Source organism: Camelus dromedarius, chromosome 4, assembly GCF_036321535.1.
Source record: "Camelus dromedarius isolate mCamDro1 chromosome 4, mCamDro1.pat, whole genome shotgun sequence".
Classification (NCBI taxonomy): Eukaryota; Metazoa; Chordata; class Mammalia; order Artiodactyla; family Camelidae; genus Camelus; species Camelus dromedarius.
The window spans coordinates 28,703,155-28,723,129 of record NC_087439.1 but is presented as its reverse complement, the minus strand read 5'-3'; the positions used below and the strand labels follow the sequence as shown (position 1 = coordinate 28,723,129).

The following is a 19,975-nucleotide window of genomic DNA, read 5'->3' as shown; positions in this document are numbered from 1 at the left end:
AAGGCTCACATATAACCTATCTCTATACTTCAATTCCAAAACAATATGTACATGCAACAACAGATATGACTGGATTAACAAATAACACGAGCATTAGCATTGTGAAGAGTAATGTCTGAGTGGCTACAATATTATTATCATTTGGATGGGTAATAAATGGATATACTCATCATCTTTCCATCATTATTAGTTAAATTATGCTTGTTAGAGTAACCCTAAATGACATTTCCCCTTTTCAATTATCTTTCACCGTCATATCGATTATTTTAACAGCTCCTTCCCAGCACGTAGCCAGCCCTTCCATCCAACTTTCTCATCTGTTTTTCTTTTCACCTGTTTATTCAAGCTATGCATTTTCACTTATGATAGAGCATACTTACCTTTTGGTTATATCTTCTTTCATAAAAAAAAAAAAACAAACAAGCTTCCAATAGATTAGTCTCATCTTAACTCTGGTAATTATTTTCATTTGGTTCTTATCTTCACTGTGCAGCCACCTCTCCCAAAACATACCTCTCAGATACATCTTTTGGAAGAGACCTAATGCCTCTGCCAAGCTTTGGTTACTCACCCCAAAGTACGATTTACATTACCATAAGCACATCTTTTCTGCCCCGATCACCGAAACTCTCTACTTTCAAATCTCCTTGCCCTTTTAGTGCAGAAGAAATAAACATTCAAAAACTGCATGATGATCACATTCACGTAGAAAGGTTACATTTTTTCACAAACTGTGAAAAGTAGAGGGATAGGTTCCTGAGAGTAAGGCCAGTCCTCAGAGTCAAGGTAACAAGCATCTTAACCTATGGCCACCTATGGTGAGGAGGATTATTTATACAGGCCACTTCATGCTACCAACGTTCAGCAACTTACACATCTAGTCACACACAAGCCTTTAGAGGACTAAATGCTGAATGTCGTAGACTGAGATTGGCCACAAATACCTTGCAGTTCCTTCCATTAAGAGGTGGGATTTATTTCTTGAGACTTTGAATCTAGGCTGGCCTTGTGACTTGCTTTTGAACAGTAGAATGTGATGGATGTGCTACTGTTCAAGGACTGAGCCTAAACCTCAAGAAACCTTGTATCTTCCACTCTTGCTACTTGGAATGCCATTGTCACAGGAAGAACCTGAGCTAGCCCTTTGAGGATGAGAGACCATGAGAAGAGAGAGAAGTCCAGCTGAAGCCCCAGATATGTATATGAACCCAGCCAACACCAGGCAGAACAGGGATAAGCTGTCCCAGTTGAGCCCAGCCTAGACTTCCAACCCACAGAATCATGAGTATTATTTCAAATAGCCAAACACTATACTGGAAATGATCTGAAAGTCAAAAAATAGGGTTTTATTTAAATTAATTACAATATTGAGAAGCTATGGAATTCTACCTTTTAATAGTTTGTAACCTTGGGCAAGTTAAAAAAAATGTCTTTCCTTATAAAATGGAGACTATGACCTTATAGAATTGCTCTGTACTGGGGATACAATAAGTTAAACATCTTAAACTAGTGCCTAGCACATAATAAATAATTAAGTTATTATTTATACATAGCTATTAAAATCATGTTGCAGAAAACCTAATTGCACTGGGAAAGGTCCATGACATTGTCAGGTGAAAAAACACACAACGAAGTTGCATGTATAGTTATAAATCTTTATTTATAAAAGTGCTACTGTATATGTAGCTATAGGAATAGAACAGTCCTATCTTTTCAGTGCTTGTCTCTGAACAGGAAGACAAGGAACTAGCAGGAACATGAGTGATTTTTATTTTTTAATTGCTTTTCTGTATTTTCAAAATTTTTTATAATGAAAATGTGTTGGCTCTGTAATCAGGAAAAATATTATTTCCAAAAAACTTAACGTCATAAACAGCTAATTAATGTTTCCTCAATCCCTAAAAGCATTAGGGAAGATTTTTAGTGGAAACAGTCACACACTTTGTGCCCAGTATTATGCTATTATTTTTCTTTCTGTTTTAGCCAAGTAGAGAAAAAGATAGGGAAAGTCAGGAAGAATGCCACATTAATCTGAATGAATTAAATACTAAAAAGAAAAATTAAGGTTATCCCTTTCATTGGTTCTAAAATGCCTCAAGTTGTCACTCTTACTTTCCTGCTCGGAATGCCATCTCCAATTCCCACTCACGTTCTTCACTAAACCAACTTCTGTTTATCTCAATTAAAATGTCACTTCTTCAGAGAAGACTTCCCTGGTTTCTCCAATCATTATCTGGCTTTTCAAGTCTAAACTAGGTTCCCTTTATAGTTCTCCCTTATAATCTTCAGGAATTCACATATATTACTGCACATAACTGAGCATTTTCTTTGCCCTTGCCATTCTACAAGACTACAAAGAAAAAGTGATTGAGACAGTTAACTTCAAGTTAAACCTTCCCTTTGTGCCTTTAAAAATACAGAAGAAAAGTGAGGATTTGTATGCTTGTAGAAAATGCTTACTATACATTTTACTTTCTTAAAAGCCCAAAAGTGAACAATCGCCACCTCCCAAATACATATTCTTAAAAAAAAATTCAGAGAACTTTTTTTAAGTATAATAATAGTCATACCAGAACATCTATGAACTAACTGATAAACTCATTATAACTCTGAGGGAAAAGGTATCATTTATTTCTGTATATTAGGCATCAACAGAGTTGGCTATTTTTGCTTTTCTGTAGTGTAGCAACGTTTCTTATGAGGAATATTTATAAAAAATACTTGCTAACATTTACATAATCCTTTTAAGACTGCACTAAGGGTTATTTTCACATTTTATCTATGCATTACTGGTATTTTGGCTACTCAAGGTATAGCTCAATAGGTCACATCATTCTTGAAAAATAATGTACATCTATTTATCTATCTATCTATCTATCTATCTATCTATCTATCTATCTATCTATCTATCTATCATATTTAACCAAAACTGTACTAAGAATGAAACAACTGTGACGTATCCTTTTAGGGGTTGTACAACATACTGAAATAACTAATGTTTATGTACTATTACTTAATAGATGTTTAGCATTCTTCAATTCACCTGGCAATGGATGCCAAGTTCCTACCTGGAGTGATCAATTCTGTCTAGAGGTAGTGGTGCCCCTTCCAGTAACACTGGCAACCAAGATACTCAAAGTGAAAAATAGGACAATTCCTCAGCCATTGAAGGAACAAATATATTGTCTCTAAATATGTATAAATACCTAGGAAAACTCAAGTCTAATCAACATCTCCAGCAAACATAATTAAATGTAAAAGATAACCATAATCTAACTAATTATCTGATAAGGTCTCTCAAGATGCAGAAGGAAGAAGGTAGTCTCTGTGAGGATTCTAGACAGGGGAGCCCCAAACATACAATCTCTACTAAGTTCAATTAAATAAATGACCTTTTACTGTGTTTAGCTCACACATCAGGAATGAGATGAGTAAGTAGTAATACCTGAGGATGTTTAGTAGTGTCATATGAAAAGTGTCTCAAGGAAACTCCATTTTGTCTTTGACTGCTCACTGGACTGCTGAGGAAGGCAGAGAAAATGTAGCAATCAAAGAAAACTTACGTACAAAATATTCAGGTTGGAGAGGAAGGGAATTTCAATACCACAAAGCCAGGCATAGAATAGCTTAGAGAACATGCTGAAGAAAAGAAAAACCTGTAGAAAAGAAAGTCTCCAATTTAACAAATACATAAGCAAAATGTAAAACCAAGTTACAAACAGGGCCAAATCGCACCTGCAGATGTATTTGGCTCGTGTACAATTTGAAAATGATAATACAAGTGAATTCACTGACAATATTTAAATCAAAAGATTTCACATGAAAATGTGAATTTCCTGCTTTACCTGAGAAACTGGACAGTGTGGTAACACTAGGTCAACATTCCTGCCTTGTGCCAATTATCTGGAACGGAGCAGGGGCTGCTCCTTCAGGAAGGACTTGGCTCTCCAGTTCACTGCAGTGGCTTCCTGCTTCATTCCCACCAGTCTGGCCTCTGTAGGCACTTGGGTTTCCAACCTCTGGAACAGAAAGGACCTTGAGATAAGGCTTGAAGTGACTGTACTCCTTGACAAGAGGTACAACTTAGTTTTTTTAATGACCACTTAACCTACACTTTATAGTTCCTTCACAAAGGTAGAGGATGAGCTCTCAGTGGATCCTCACGCATTGTTAATACATGAAGGAATGCCAGGAAGCCAGTTGAAACCACAAGCACACACAGTTAACTTTCTTAATGAAACTGATTTGACTCTGAGACTCTGATGGTTGTTGAGTTAAAGGAGGTAGAGGGTACAGAGAATTCTCATCCAACTTCAATCCTCTTTCTCTCCTTTCTTAGCACCATTGTTAATAATACCACATTAACACTATCTCAGGAACTTATCTTGGGATCAAAGAATTATGAAACCAAATTGTACATTACCATTATTGAGTTACAAAATGACATTCTCCCCCTGACTTTCAAAATTGCTTTCTTTTAGCAAATAAGAAAAGAATTTAGAAAGACTTTCAAAAGTATACTTGAGGCCTTACGTACCTCTTACTTAATTTTCTTCTAGCTATCAGGGAGGCAATGACAAGGTTCTTTCTCAACTTAGGTAAAATAATCTTTGGTGCAGTCTAACTTATTTTGTGCTGTTTCCACAGTCATTGAACAACCTTCTGGTTATTTCATGGATTTCAGAGGAGCTTGAATATCATTAAGTTGGTGACTTGGATATCAGATATAAGTATTTCAGTCAATGAAAACAAACAAACAGGTGGCCTGGTTTATAAACTAATTTCTTGGAAATACAGATGGTCTGTGTCAGAACTTAGAGGTCCACCACCCTTGAGAGAAATGGCAAAATCAATTTTTTAAACTGGAAGTGTAGAGATCACATCTTAGACTGTAAGTACTCCACAAGGTGCTTCTTTCCCTCTGAGATCTTTTATATCTGGCCTACTTTTTCTTTTGTCTTTTTCCAGCACTGTATTTAATGTTTTAAGTGTTTACTGGGGATCAACTTCATGTGAAGCACTTCATGAGAAGATACTAGGAACCCATTCATAAAGTGAACACAGTCTCCCATCTTAAGGAGCTTACTGCCTGAGTGGTGGAGGGTAGGGAGTTGGGCAGTCAGGTAAACGGGTAAGAACACTGAGTGACACCAGCTATGACAGGGGTCAGTATGGAGTGCTACATAAGCACAAAGAAAGAGCTAGTCTAGTTTTCAGGGATCAGAGAAAGGGGGAGGCAGGATACATCTAAGGATGCATAGAGTTTATGTAGGCAAAGAAAGATTAGTAGGAAGCCCCAAACTTCACCTAATCCATGCAAATGATCTTAGTTCCAAAAGATTAATATTGAAGATCTTATATTTGTCTGGTAATAATAATTCCAATATTGTACTCATTTTTAGCTGGTAAGAAGCATAAAGATCGCATTTTGTTAGACCTTTTAACCTTGAGATGTGATAAGTGGTGAGGCATTAATGAATATTTTCCACAGGAAGATCTGGATGCCTCCCCGATGCCTTAAATAGAAAATGATGACCTGACATCTAGATAAGCAAATACTGTTTTGTAGAAGAAATAATGTGAGAGAACGATGATTCACTTCAATAAGAAAGTAATATTAGATGTGACTGCAATGGAAGCAGAAGCTAAAAGAAGCAAGATATGGATAAGGGAGCCTTAGCTTATAGACAAAGTAGTTCAAAACTGCTTGGAAGTATATCCTTTAATAAAAGAAGTCCATAAGCAATGAAAATAAGATGACTATTGTGCTAAAGTTATTTTAGCCAAATGTACAAATACTGGCTGACATCCTACCACCTTCTGGGATCTTATACATACACATATTAGCTCATTTAATCTGTGTCACAACCCTATTGGTAAGTACTACTATTCTTTCTTTTCCAGAGTTGAGGAAACCGAGGCAAGAGAAAATAAATAATTTTACCTTCTCTTTTCCTCTCTGATGATTCGTTTTCCCCTTTCCTTATTTTTTCCTCCTTAGTATTGATCACTATCTAATATACTATGTATTTTACTATTTACTCTGTTATCGTGTACCTTCTATGATAAGAACATAAGCTCTGTGAGCATATTAGTCATTGTAACAGACAAAAATCCTCGCTGCTTTCTGCCCTGGGTTCAATGGCTCCTTGAAGGCAGGCCTTGTATCACAACTTCTTTATTTCTCATAGCGCAAAGTACAGAATCTTACATATGCTGAAGCCAAAATACTTGTTGAGTGAATGACGAGCGTAATTAGTCAGTAAGGATATGCAGAGCCGTTGCTGTGCTTAGCACTGCATGTGTCACCATAAGGTAGGGAAGCACAAAGTACCATCAGTTTTCTCAGAGAACTTAGGACCAGAAATATAATCATAAATAGAAAAGCTCTTGATGATATGTTAAAATGACTCAATAATACACAAGGTGGTATTAAGAAAAAAAAAAAACAAAAACAAAAACAAAAACTGTAGGTGCGTATTCAACCAAAATTGAATAAAGATTAAATAGAATCTACTTTTCTTATTTTATTTTCAGCTCAATTTCTGGATTCAGGGACTATCTCCAGTGCCTGGAAGAGTATCTAGCACACAGAAAATTACTTGTTGAATAAATGACTGTCTGCATACAAACTATGACATTAAATGCTAAATGGCATGGGATAAACTAAATATACCACAGGAACTCAGAGATGGGGTAACAAATAAGAGAAAGAACAGTTAACTAACAGGAAGTTTGGTATCCACAATTTTCTCGCTGTATAACTTTGAGTAAGACATGTAACCTGAGCTTTAATTTTTTTCAATTTGTTAAGATTAATGGATTGTACTAGATCAGTAGTTTTCAAACTACTTTAGTTGTAGATCTTTCTTGTCTAATAAAATCTAAATGGAAACTTCATTATAGAAAACAAAAAAGAGATTTCTTGGTAATAATTCATTTTATAGGACCAAATTATAATATTACTTATCAAGATCCATCAATAAGAATAATGGACTATTTTGATTAATACAAACTGTGAAATCAACGCATATGGGTGACAGTTGCAATTCTAAATCATCTTCATCAACAAATTTATTTCTATACTTTGTTCTGACTTTATAATATTGAGACAAATCTGATTACCACAGAAAGCTATTGCAAATGGCAACTTTTTTTTTAAAATAGCAAATTTGGCTTTGGCAATGCAAGATCTCGGCAATCAAAACGGTCTAGAAGCTTGAAGGAAAGTAAAGAAAACCTTGTTTCCAAAACTGAATGACTATATCTAATCACTACTCATGTTTCTGGTCATGAACACAAAACATGGGCAAGAACTACCCTAAACTAAAATTAAGCAGGAAGACTTTCTTTAATACCATATTATCACATTAATTTGCCATTGCAAAACTGCAAAGGAGTGATAAGGATATGCGGCATGAAGACGCACCTACGTCACGTCGTGTTTATTTAACAGAGTACACGTTTGCTGCAGCTGTTCTCCTGCTTGCATAATCTGATCTGGATATATAACAGTGGACTCAAGTTTTTTTTTAAAAAAGCCCAGCTGAAAACTTAAAAATAAAAATGCATACTCATAAGAGGTTCAAACATCTACATGAAAATTGGTATCAAGGCTTTAGTCAGTAGTTCATAAAAATAAAAACTAGCAGCACAGTTTATTTTTGTTTCACGATGTGTTCATGTGTTACAAACTGGTATAACACATTTCAGTGGGCATGTTATTTTTATTACAGTGTTAAAATACTTAATATAATTTTATAATTTAAATTTGTGTCCAACATTTGGAAAACTGAAGAATCTCCTCTGAGCTGGATGTTCTTCTGGTCCTTCCAATACTGCCATTTGTACATAAGCTAGAAAAGCAAGAAAGACTTTATAAAGATGACTTCAATGTTTTCAGTTCAATTTTATGTATGTTTACTAAGGTAAGATACCCAAGGGACAGGGAAGAGCCTGATCAAATTGAAGTGGAGGACTTGTGTGAGGGAGTATCATAAATACCACTTTAAAAAACATGTCAGTCTTCCTATAGGATGAACCTCTATGCAGATAAGCTAAAAACAGCCTTGGTATGATAGACCCATGACATTTCTAATATAAGCACTGTTGGTCTACAAGTATCTTAACTTACAAATGCAATTTCATTCCTATGTAGTTATTTTCTGATAATGACATCTGTCAGATAGAGAATAACTTTTCAGTGATTTTGCCTTTATTTACTTGAAGAACATATTCTGATTTGAACTACAGAGGAAACTCGCTTAACTGACCTCCACATAAACAAATCACTGAATTAATCAAAACAGCATTTCCATTTGAAACAGACAAATGCTTACTTCTGCTCTTACCAGTTGTATTCTATACTTTCTAATATCAGTTGTGGTTTTTCCAAAGCTGTCTGAGTCAATAACACTTGCTGGTGTCATTTAGGAATTTAATAAAGTATTCTGTAAACAAATGAAATATAAAAAGAGAATGACTGTTCCCATGAAAATTAAGTCGAAAGTATAGCTTTTAATACCAGCCTCTTAAGGAATGAGGTTGAATGAGATGGGAAAGAGGAGAATCTCAAGGAGAAAACTCTAAAAATTGTGGTTAAAAGCACAAATTCTGGATCCAGACTGCTGAAATTAAAATCTCAGTTTTCCTACTTGCTGTGTGACATAGGGTAAGTTATATCTCTGTTTTTCAATTTTCTCATCTGCAAAATGAAGATAATATTAATATCTACCACACAGGATTAAGCAAATCGAATACATGAAGACTTGTAAAGTACTTAGTGCTTGGCTCATAGCAAGCATTATGCAAATATTTGATAAATAAATAAAAATAGCTGGCTGTAAAGGAAATCTCAATGACTCCAAACAACTGAAATCACAAATAATGTATCATCTGATCAAATTTCCATACAGAATGTCATAAGAAAATGATATCCTCAAATACCCCTGTGTTTGTAAAATTTTAAAAACAGTCACTTATACATAGGCAGCAGTGAAAGCCAATTTGAGGTCAATGATTACGAATTTATGGCAGAATCTAAAATGTGATTGTATTCACCAGAACTCGACTTATTAGACAAGACAGCAGCGTGGACAGAGTTGGACCTCTGGCTTATTGAGTACAGGCATAGAAAATACAAAAACAAAAGAGATTATATGATGTTTGGAATTTAATATCAAACTATCCTAATATACAGAAACATTTACATAGAGTAGGGCAAGAGAGAATGACAAAGCAAATATGGCTAAATGTTAATTGATGAATTTGTATGAACAGAGTTCTTTGCACTATTGCAACTTCCTGGTAAGTCTGAAATTATTTCAAAATAAAAAGTTTTAAAAATGTAAGAAAAACACAAACAAAAATAAACTAGGATCAGGGTTTTGAAGAGGGATGGGCAAAAGACAGAGGGGCAGTGAAGCTTGAGATATGGCAGTTGTGTTACTGAAATATGGAACTTAGAATCTAAGCTGGAATAAAGGTTTAAATGAAGTTAAAGAACAAGAAGTACAGGTATCAAGGGAGGAGGAAAGAAACTAGGGGTATATAAGAAGCAGGAGAAACAGTCTGACCTGAAGGAGCTAAAATGTTGGGGAGATGAAACATAGATCTTTGAAAATTATAAGGCAAAAGTGATTAAATGCTCAAATAAATAAAGAGGAAAGAAAAATTCTATATCAGGTCAGAACAGGTTAATATTATAATGGGCTGTTCTACTGTTGAATCTCTTCCCTACCTTGCCTAATTCCCTTAGCCTCATATATAGGTTGCAATATAACTCAAGCTTAAAGAACTGTTTACACACACACACACACACACACACACACACACACACACACACAAAGAAAGAAAAAACAAAAGAAAAAGAAAGACAGAAAGAAAGTCAATTCATTTTACATGAATGGAGAAGGACTAAAGACTACATTTGGTAGGTAGAGAAGGTTAAACCCTTCTAGAGAAGTTCACAGAAATGTGCTCTCTCTTAGGTGTTTATGTGGAATTAGCTTGGTCTTGAATATTTAAGAAGACAAATGACTATTAAATGAGGTATGATTAATAGAAATAAAGAAATAAAACTCTCAGCACTTGAAGTCAACATGCTCATTTACTTAGAAAACCCAAATTGGAAAATTATTAGAACCAATGATAAAGGTATTTAGAAGGTACCTGGGTATAAAACCAACATACAAAAACAAGAAGGGGATGATAATTGCCCTATCCAATAGTAAAATGTACTTAAAAAGTTGTAGTATTGGTACAAGAGTAAGAAAGTAGTGTAATAGAAGGGACTGGACACAAATAAACCCACAGATATGCAAATTAGTTCATGCAGAGATGGCATTTTAAATCAGTAGGAAAAAGATGGCCAATTCAATATATAGTGCTGGGACAACCACACAGTCACTTGGAAAAAAAATGAGTTACTTCCATAATTCATGTAATTCCCCACAATGGATTCCAGATGATTCAAGACTTAAATAATAAAACTAAATCAAACTAAAATATTATGTATAAATGCATTAAGACAGTGTAAAGGAATATGTTTATTTGTACCATATTTATGAAGGTCTTCTAAAGGAGATACAAAAAACAAATGCCATAATGAAAAAGACTTAAATTTGACTACATCAAAATTTAAAACTTCTGTTCAGCAAAAGAATCACCAAAAAACTTAAAAAATTGATAGCCCGGGGAAAAGATCCATAACATATATAACAGAGTAAGCATTAGTATATGGAATGTATAAAGAACTTCCAAATATTAGTAAAAAAGATAAAATCTCTCCAGTCAAAAATGGACAGTAAAAATGGATAGGCAAACAAGAGGAAATGCAAAAGGCCAGTAAGCTTATCTTATGTGACATTTTAGATATCCCACATAAGGATTTAGTACTTTTAGTATCTATGGATGGTGAAATTAGGTTCTTTTTCACATCAAATGCTATGAATTTCCAACCTTTTCTTCCTTGGGTGGCTTTAGTAAAAGTAATCTTTTTTATCATATCTTCAGAGACTAAAATTACATATTAGTTCAAAGAAACATTATACTGAATATCTACTATCTATCTAGGTGTTCAAAAACAAATAACACATGGTATGTTCCCTCAAAATCTGTGGAATAACTTCTGGAAACCACCTGGGAACTTTATTTAAGAGGCATGAAGCAATCAAGTACTTAGGACAGAATTATGTTTATTTTTGGCAATCTACACAAGCTGAAGTTCTACTTTCAAGAACTGACTCAGGTATGAATTTTAAAATATAATACGGAGGTGTATAAGGTCCAATTACTCATATCAAATTCTGTTTTTCTCTGTTCATTAACTTGGACTTTAATTTTTACAGCAAAAAAAGTCTAGAACACTAAATATAAGCCTTTATAAAAGAATTTCACTTTGTTTCTGTGTTTTTTATTATGTAAACGTCCTTGGAATTCTTCAGCTTATAATTTAAAGATTTTCCTTGGTGACTTAAAATGTTTAAAACCCTTTTTTGGACTGAGAATGAAAACATGACAGTAATCTTGATACTAACATTGAACATATCAATATGTTACATTTCAGTTTCAAGAATACTCAGCATGGAAGAAACTCTTGGGAATCTGGAATGATTTGGAGGTTAAAACACTAAAGTTGGCTTAGGAGGCTTTAGGAATATTAGGAGATGAGATGATGCAAGCAATTTTATCTCTGGGAAAATCAATCTAATGTTAATGAAAAAATTTCTATGGCAACCTGATACAGATGCAAAAGTGCAGAACAAAAATATAAAGCTTTTTTTAGTTCTAACTACAGGTACTATTTGAAGACTTTACTCTTTATTGCCAATTTTTATTTCTAAACTTCAATTGGGGTATCTTTTAATACTTTAATTTTTATAGTTTTCAAGAAGGATACTGATGTCTCAGATTAACTAGTTAGCTAATAAACTAGTCTACTGACCTAGAGAGTCAAAGTATCTGGAGCAGGTTATGTACCTTTTAGTACCATTTATTAATTGTAGCTCATAGCTGAGCGCTATTACTATTTATTGATTCATTATTTTTGGCAGAAAGATATCCAAATTAGAATCAGAAAACAGATGTTGGCATATAAATCATCTATTAAATTTAGCAGACAACAACAAAACATAGCTATGAATTTTTACACTAAAAAGAAGAGAAACAAATAAAAGGAACTTACCTAATTTATAAGAAAATAATCCTGAAACCCTTAAGTAAACTGCAAATTTAGACTACCAGGTTATTTCTTACTAGTAATAAATAATTAATAAATAAATACAAAGATGTGATTGCAATGAGAATTCTAATGTTTCAGGCATGAATAGTTCAAAAGACAACTGCAGCAATAATTTGTATATTTTAAGTATGACAATATCATACTTCAATAGACAATATCATTTTTGAAAAAAAGGCAGGATATTGTAATACAAATGCCATGATTTAACAATTGTATTATGTGACTAATGCTGAATGATAAAGAGATTAAATTCCATATTAGTTCATGTTTTTAACCTTCGTTTTAAATCAGACATCACAAACAGCTCAACTACCATATAAATTCTATTTTTCTATGAAAATATCTGGTAGCCTCAATCAAGCTCATAAATATATATGACTATACAAATAAATATTCATATATATATATAGTAAAGCCACTGGGAAATTTCATATTACCAAGCCTTCATTAATCTTACAGAAATACAAAGACTTGCATTAACAATTAAATGTGAAATTATATTTAGTAAAAATGCATGTTGTGAGATGATAATGTTAAACTTTTTCATTCCTTCAGCAATAGAGGCGTACAGTAACTGGGTCATACTGAATCAGTAATTCGGATAATGAAAATTTTACAATACCTATATGTCCGTTCTTTCACGGGACTTTTTAATACTTAAGTATTAAATAAAATCTTTGTTGAAAAGTTAGTTTTATGATTTGCCTTCTAATATGTTTATTCATTCATTCATTCAGTAAAAAATATATGAACTAAGTATAAAATCAAATGAAATTATTTAAATCCTTCATTTGGGTCCACTACACAGTTCTAGGCACTGGGGATACTACAATTGGGAGGCTTACCTTGTAATGGTGGAGACAGACCAAAAACCAATAAACAAATACATAAATAACTGCCAGTCATGTTAAATGCTATGAAAGAAACAAACAAGGACCTAAGAGAGAACAAGGGTGAGAGGTAGGGAAGATCTCCTTTACAGAGATGGGAAGTTCTCCCTGAGGAGATGAAATTTAGTCAGATCTGAAAGATGAGAGAGAAACTGGCCATGAGAAGAGAATCAGGGGAAGTGTATTCTAGGCAAAGGAAACAGCAAGTGCAAAATTCCCAGAGCTGGACAAGAGCTGGGTATATTCTAGAAACTGAAGGAAAATCCATGTTGCTGGAATGTAATGAAGGAAGAGGGGAGTGGCATGAAACAGGCAGGCAGGGAATCACGTAGGGCTTTATTATGCATAATCATGTTGTCAATTTTATTTTAATTGCGAGGGGAAGCTATCAAAAGAGCATAAGCAGAGGAGCGTCAAGGCTTTAACTGCACTTTAGAAAGGTATCTCTTTTTTTGCTGTGTTAAGAATGGATTGGGTGAAGCAACCTGCTAGAAGTCTTTGTGATAAAGGCTGACAACCTGACAAAATTTTGGATGCCTGTTCACAACTGTGTCTTAAAACTGCTTCTCTGTATTTAACTCTGACTAAAAATAATAGGTATAATTGGAATATAATTGAAGAAATGGGTCATGTTATCTTGGATATTGTAATAGCGCAGGAAGGGCACAATGGGAGTGGTTACACAGGGATCTTGGACTTTGGAAAAGTGTATTTTAAAGTATTCAAAGACAGATAATAGTGCATTATCCACATCTATTATAAGGAAACCAAAGAAGTTTTTGAAATTAAAAAAAAAAAAAAAAGAAAGAAAGAAATGACACTCTGACCATGACTAAGTAGCCTAAGCCCAAAGATGAAGAAACCAGAGAGTTTTCTGTAGAGGTTCAGGGAGTTGCACAGGGAGCTTTCTATGTGGCCTAGATATAAAGAGGTCACATTTAAAAAGTAAAAGAAAAGGCATATAAATCTAAGAGTCAGCCTTCAAGACTTTATGGGATTTGACCTCTGAATACTTCCTTAACTTCATTTTGCACCACTCTCCTCTTTGTAAACGATTCTCCAGTTGTGGCCTTTGTGCTGTTCCTTGAGTATGTCAAACTTATTCTTGACTTTGGGCTTTTACAGTTAAGTTCACTCTTCTAAACTCTTCTAATAATTGAGCACAAATAGCACAGCAAAATGCCATATTGTTTATATTCTTCATAACACATATTCCTAACTAAAATAATTTGTATATAAAGTTATGACTGGAAAAATAAGATTAAGAAAAAGACTTTAACTTGGATAAATACTGTAGAAATAAAATGAAATTAACAAAAAATTAAATTTCAATTTTGTTTCTGTTTTCTTGATCGAACAGAATAAACCTTATGTCAAAATGTAAAACTAAAATTTGATTAAGAATAAATTATAGGATTCTGGCTTCCAGCCAAAATGTTATTATAGGGGTCATATTTGCCCTCTTGCTTAAAATAACCAAAAAAAAAAAAAAAACAGGTAAAAGATATGAAACAATGGTTTTTTAAGACACTAGACATCAGTCAATCAAGGACAGTGACCTTCAGAAACAAGAAAACAAAGCAGATGAGCCCTGGAATGTCCTAGCTTACTGCCTTGAGTGAGTTTCTAGTCTGTACGCAAAGAGGGTGAACCCAGCTGGAGCTCAGCAGACTGTAAGTTGAAGAGATGTAGCTGAAGAGTCAGGGAAGATCAGGCAGTGTGTTTGCAGGACAGAGTGCTGGAGAAGAGAGAGCTGAAGAGAGAGAGAAATGAAGAAATCTATGGAGAGTTTCCTTTGAGTTTCCAGGTGAGTACTGATCAGTCCATGCATATGAGGTAAATAACCGAGGCTGAGGGAAGAACTCCCTGAAAGGATAGAGAGAATGGCACTTGGCATTTACAATGGGCTGGGAACTAGAATACTTCGTAAGTCATGAGGCACAGGGTAGAATACTCAAAAGTGTCTTGCCAGGAGTGGGGAATACATAGATTTAGACTAAGCACTGTTCTGGCACCACCTAATGATTTTTAAAAGCAAGACCTGAATGGGCAAATTGTTATTTCCAAGTAGCTTAACTGCATTCCAGAGCAAAGCTGAAGAGAATATTTAAAAGCATACAAAAATACCCAAGACCCAACAAGGAAAAATTCACAGTGTATAAGATGAAATAAAAATCATCAGATATAGAAATAAAGCAGAAAAGTAAAATGCATAGTGAGGAATATAATCAGTTAATCAAGGATGAAATTCCAGGGAAATATGCTGAGTGAAAAAAGCCAATCCCCAAAGGTTACATACTATATGGTTCCATTTATTTAACATTTTTGAAATGACAGAATTTTAGAAATGGAGTATAGATTAGTTGTTACAGGAATTAGGGGTAGGAGTAGTGTAGGGGCAAGTAGAAGTAGGCATGGTTATATAAAAAGGCAACATGAGGGTTTCTTGTGGTGATGGAACTGTACCTTGACTGTGGTGGTGGGATAGAGCTGTATAGAACTAAACACACACACATGCACATGGACGAGTACAAGTAAAATTGGGGAAATCTTAACAAGATTAGGGCTTTGTATCAGAATATTCTGGTTATGATATTACACTGGTTTTACAAGATATTACCATTGGAAGAAACTGGGTAAAGGGTACATGGGATTTCTCTGTATTATTTCCTACAATTGCATGTGAATCTATAATTAACTGAATAAAAACTTCAATTAAAAATCAATCAACTGAAACTGATCCAGACTGACAGATTTTAGAATTAGCAGATAGGAAGACTGACAGTTATTGTAACTGTATTCCATATGTTCAAAAATATAAAGAGATATACAAGATGGTAAAAAAAAAAAAAAGAACCCAAATTGAACCTCTAGAGATAAAAACTATGAGATGAAAAATATACAACAATAGAAACTATCCAAAATGAAATGGAGAAAGAAAAGAGATTGAAAAAAAAAATGAACAGAGTTATCAGTGACCTGTAGTATGATTCAAGTGTAATTCAAGTGTGTAACTGAAATCCCTGAAGGAAAGAAGAAAGCAGAGGACAAAAAAAAAAAAAAAAAAAAAAAAAAAAAGATTGATGAAACAATAGCTAGAATTTCCCAGATGTGATGAAAACTATAAGCCCAGAGACCCAAGAAACAAAGTAAATCCCAAAGACAAAAACCATGAAGAAAACTACGCCAGACTGCTCAGAACTAGAGATAAAGAAAAATTCTTAAAAGCAGCTGGGAGATGGGGAAATATGTTATGTACAGAAGACCAAGGTTAAAGATGATAGCAGATTCCTCACTGAAAACAATGCACGTGAAAAGACTATGAGCTCTCATCTTTAAAGTCCTAACTCTCCCCTCCCCACTACACAAATCTGTCAACCTAGAATTCTATATACAGCAAAAATATCTTTCAAAAATGAAGGTGATATAAAAGCTTTTTCGCATATACAAAGCTGAAAGAATTTATCACTAGAAGACTTTCAGTACAAGTAATGATAAAGTCCTTCAGCAAGGAGCAAAATCATACCAGGTTGAAATTTGGACCTAAGACAAAGGAATGTAGAGAACCTATAAATACTAATTGTATGGCTAAATACATAAACTAATTTTCTTATATTTAAATTTCTTTAAAGATAATTGATAATTTAAATTTTAAAAAATGTCTTGTAGGATTTATACTCAGTGTAGGGTTTATAGCCACATGAAAAAGGAAGATAGAAAGAGAAGGGAAAAGGAACAAAGAAAAATGGGACAAATATAAAATAAGAAACATAGGACAACTAGCAAAATAACAGACTTAAATCTAACCATATCAATAACCATAGTCAACATAAATGGTCTAAATACCCCAACTGAAAACCAGAGGTTGCTAGACTGTATAAAAAAATAGAAAGCAAAGCTCAACTATATGCTGCCTATAAAAATCACACTTAAAATATAATGACAAAATAAATAAAAAATAAAATTACAGTCAAAGATAAATTCTATTAACAGTAATCGAAAGAAAGGTAGAAGAAAGAAAGGGGCATTTGTTTTGGCCCAAACTGAAAACAACTCAAATATCCATCACAGGTGAACAGACAGGTAACCTATTTGTGGTATATCATATAGTGGAATATAACTCAGGAAAAAAAACAAACAAAACCACTGACTCATGTGATAGCAAGAATAAATCTCAAAGTGATCATCTTGGGTGAAAGAAGACTAATGAAAAAAAGAACATATGCTGTATTATTTCATTTATATAACATTATAGAAAATGGAAACTATAATGACAAAAAGCAGATCAGTGGTTCTTGGGAGCATCAAGGAGGTGGGGAGAAAAGGGAGGCAGAAACTAGAAGGAAATATAAGAAAACTTTTGGTGGCAATGCATATGTTCATTATGTTTTTTTATTTAGAGAATATTTTATTAGTTTCTGTAATCAAACCCATGTAGATAAGACCTTACATATTTACTACAGTGCATTACCCCTGTACAAATGGAAAAAATTATGTTTAATGTTTCTAGATCAATATGGCTGTTAATTTCTATACAATGCCAACCCATGGTACAACTGGGATACTTTTTCCAAAGCTGACAGCACAGCTAAAGTTTCCAAAAATTCAAAAATTATATATATATATTATATATATATTATACACACACACACACACTATATTACATATATATATTTATTTTATTTATATAAAAAGGCCAATAGCAGTATGTTATGCATCAATAGGAGCAATAGTTTTTCCAGGTTCTGCAGTCATCTGAACAAAGTGAGAGACATCCAGCACGTTCCATTAGAAAAAAAAAGGTAAAAAACAAACCCCCAGAAAACAGCAAAGTTCTATTACTGTTGTGGTACCTGGCACCATTTTTTAAAAAAATTAGCTTCTCAATCATCATCTGGAAAGAAAACATTCTAGAATAACGTCATTAAAAACATCTCTGATTAAGCACAGTCACTACCATGTATCATAAAGCAAGTACAGGATATTTTACATTCACAGAGGTATGACACGGTAACTGCCCTACATCTATAATATTAGAGGATATAATTAAAAAGGCATTATTTGAGACTTGATTCTACTTTTCTAGCAGAGGGCCCAAAGGATGGTTACGAGACAACTCTGGCACAGAGATCCACCTTCTTAGATTAGATTTCCTTTCTTTACTGGCACAGTTCTAGGTACTCACTGCTCTTCATGAACATCACCTAAAAACTATTTAAAAAAACAAACAAACCAAAAAAACCACTGGATTCATACAAAGATGACCGAGTAGAGGCAAGCAAGACTCAACGTAATAGTATTTTATCAACTCTGTCATGTCTGAATAGTAAGAGCTCCATGGAGGAAAGGAGATGCCAAGCATCACTTCAAAGCTTCAGGCCACAACCAGAACACAGCATCATTTCAAACAGAAGCAGTAGCCAAACACTGCCCATTTGGGTATGTTCAAGGATGCTGACATTTCATCATCTGCTCACTGATCCAGGAAGAAGGGGAGATCAGTTACTGTACTTTGATTGTGTTAAACTCAGCCATCATGTTACAGAAATAGCAAACTGCCATAATAAAAAATAAGGGTCCTCTATCCAGCACCAAATACCTTCTGTTCTTCACTATATTTGTTCATTATCTTAATTGTGGTGGTGGTTTCACATATGTCAAAACATCAAGTTGTACTCCTTAAATATGTGTTGTTTATTGTATGTCAACTATTGCAATAAAAAAACTGTTAAAAATAAATAAATAAAAGAAGGAATGACTCTTCCTTACATAATAATTCCAATCAATAAATGCAGAAGAAATGAGGAAGACAGAAATCACTATTAGGACACCACAGTTATAACTGTGGCAGGCGTGATCAATGAATGCTAAAAATAGTAGGTGAAGGTTTTAAGAAGAAATAGGATATTTGTGTAGTATCAAGTATCTCGTTCCAAATATCTATTAATTACAAAGAAGGAAATAGAAACTTTACAGTGGAGAAACCTGACAGTCACCTACGAAGCCAAGTGATCAAGGATAATATCATCAGTAATAAGACATACCAACATCATGTGCCATCTGCTCTAATGCACTGAGAAGGGGCCATCACTGCCAAATATCTGTCCCCAAAACACATAATCTCAACCTAATCAGGACAAAACATCAGATAAACTCAAACTGAGGGACATTCAACAAAATGACTAGTTAGTACTCAAAGCGTCAAGGTCATGAAGGGTAAGGAGAGACTAAGAAACTAACAGATTGGAGGAGACTAGGGGGGCAGGAGAATGAAATGTAATGTGGGACCCTGGACTATATCTTGAAAAGAAAGTACATTAATGGGAAAAATAATGGTGAAATCAGAATAAAGTCTACAGTTTAGTTGATGATACTGCATCAACATTAATCCTTAGTTTTGATCACTGGATTATGGCTATGCAAGATGTTAACATTATAGGAGGGTAGGTAAAGCCTACATGGAAATGCCCTGTATTATTATTATTTTTTGTATATATATACATATATATACAAAATATATATATATTTTATTGAAGTATAGTTAGTTTATAAATTTTTGCAATTCTCTCAAGTAAATTATTTCAAAATAAAAACATTTTTAAAAGAATAAATTACATGCTCAGACAGGTGAAGAAATAGTAACAGATCTCTTACCTGCATCTTGACCTACATGATTGCCTGAAAGAAATGAATGAGAGAAGCTGGAGATGAAATGACAGGATTGATGATGGTAACCTTTGAAGAACAATAGAGACTAGAAGAGATGCTGGAAGACTAGATAATGAAATTCTTTCTAATTGTTTTGAAAAGGAAAAGAATGTGAAGATCTCAAATCAGAAACCTG

The 19,975-nt window shown here is 33.9% G+C and overlaps 1 protein-coding gene across 9 annotated transcripts in view; it reads right to left on the bottom strand.

Moving 5' to 3' along the window:
• The window catches only part of MBD5 (methyl-CpG binding domain protein 5), a 329,751-nt gene that overhangs the window by 60,919 nt on the left and 248,857 nt on the right, over nucleotides 1-19,975 (bottom strand). For 8 of the 9 annotated variants that reach the window (XR_010380573.1, XM_064484760.1, XM_064484759.1 and 5 more), the window contains one exon: nucleotides 3,846-4,019. The gene's annotated coding sequence lies outside the window, so the exon portion shown is untranslated. Of the gene's footprint in view, nucleotides 1-3,445; nucleotides 3,522-3,845; nucleotides 4,020-19,975 lie in introns of all 9 variants that reach the window. The other variant, XM_064484758.1, reaches the window with a different exon arrangement.